Source organism: Chinchilla lanigera, unplaced genomic scaffold (genome assembly GCF_000276665.1).
Source record: "Chinchilla lanigera isolate Chin_1 unplaced genomic scaffold, ChiLan1.0 scaffold00011, whole genome shotgun sequence".
In the NCBI taxonomy this organism is placed as follows: domain Eukaryota; kingdom Metazoa; phylum Chordata; class Mammalia; order Rodentia; family Chinchillidae; genus Chinchilla; species Chinchilla lanigera.
The window spans coordinates 19718972-19720496 of record NW_004955412.1 but is presented as its reverse complement, the minus strand read 5'-3'; the positions used below and the strand labels follow the sequence as shown (position 1 = coordinate 19720496).

At 44.7% G+C, this 1525-nt stretch overlaps 1 protein-coding gene across 1 annotated transcript in view; it reads right to left on the bottom strand.

Annotated features, from left to right (window-relative positions):
- The window catches only part of Arcn1 (archain 1), a 31807-nt gene that overhangs the window by 29844 nt on the left and 438 nt on the right, over positions 1–1525 (bottom strand). The gene's annotated exons all lie outside the window — the stretch shown is intronic.

The following is a 1525-nucleotide window of genomic DNA, read 5'->3' as shown; positions in this document are numbered from 1 at the left end:
AAAAAAAAAAAAAAAGAAAAGAAATAATACATCTGAAGACTTGGCAAAGCAGAACACAGTGAGATAAAATGTTCTCCAGAGCACAGAAATCTGTGAGTATCTGGATCATGCCAAGCCCCTAATAATTCAGAAACATGTAATAGAACTGCATGTACATATGCATGTCAAAAAAACATGCAAAATTTATATTATACATATATGTTATTCACCAATTAGAGCTCTACCATCCTTTGATTATCAATAAATTAAGTTCCAGGAATATTGTGACAAGATTCTTTTAAAATTATCTATATTTGATGTACATAATACAAGGCTTTGACTTAGCTATCAAAATTATTATACGTTTTATGTTTAAAACCTTTTTATGGGCCGGGGATACAGCTCAGAGGCACAGCTGTCTGCTTTGCAAGTGCAAAGTCCTGAGTTCGATTCCCGGTACAAAAAAAAAAAAAAACCTTTTTATTAATACACATGTGCAGAACATGCAGTTTACAATCATCTTGACAAGTGAGTATATGTATATACTACAGCTTCTTTTTTAAAATCCCCTTCCCCTTTCTGCCCTCCTCCATTATATGCTTTAAAACGCACTATCCGGAGTGTAAAAGACATGAGAGTTTTAAAAATCACTATCCAAATACTGAGCCTCCTAGTGGCTTTGAAAACAGAAAAAAAGTTTTGTAAATTTTACATCTAACACAAAAATTTTAGGGGGCAAACCTACTTGGTGCAATTCATACACCGGAAGCTTGGAAGAAAAAAAAAAAGCCTTTAGAGCCTAACCATGAATTTCCCCACAATCCAAGTTCTCATCTAAAGGGTTGTCAAGCAGTACGGGCACGGATTATTCTGTCATTTCTTACTTATACTGGAAGAGGCTTTAAATCAAGGTATCTACTGACAAAGAAAAAGATAAAGAAGAGGAAGAAAATTCTTCAAAAGACTTGAGGGTCCCGAGATGCATTAAAAAAATCACTAGCTCCGTTGAAACTTTCTTCTACTCTATGAGTATCCACAACCACAGCGATAAGGCAAGGTTTAGTGGAGCAGGTCTGCGCTCTCTTCCTCACCCACGTTCGTTTTTGCTATCTTTGTAACGGATGAGTACGTAAGGATAACGCATCCGAAGGCAAGTTACAGGTCTCCAAGCCAACTCCCCGCTCGCCCGTCCTCCCGAGACACCGGACTACCATATGCCACACGGACGCTCTGCCCGGCCCCGAAGTCAGTTCCTGGAAGGCGGAGGCCCTGCCTCTCCCCTCGCTCTCTCCCCCGCACCCCGCGTCCTCGGCGCACTCACCGGCGGCACACCTCGGCTCTGCGACGCCGGGAAGGGACACTCACTCGGCTGGCTCCAATGAATGATGAGAGCAACTCCTCCCTCCCCGCTCCTGTGCCTCCATTTCCCCGTCGCGAATAGACGCACGGCAAGCCGGGGACGGAGGGACGAGAAGCTCCCGAGAGAGACCCGGCCGGCCGACGCGAGGCGCCCCGGGAACGGGGGGCGGCAGCGCGAGGCCGGCGC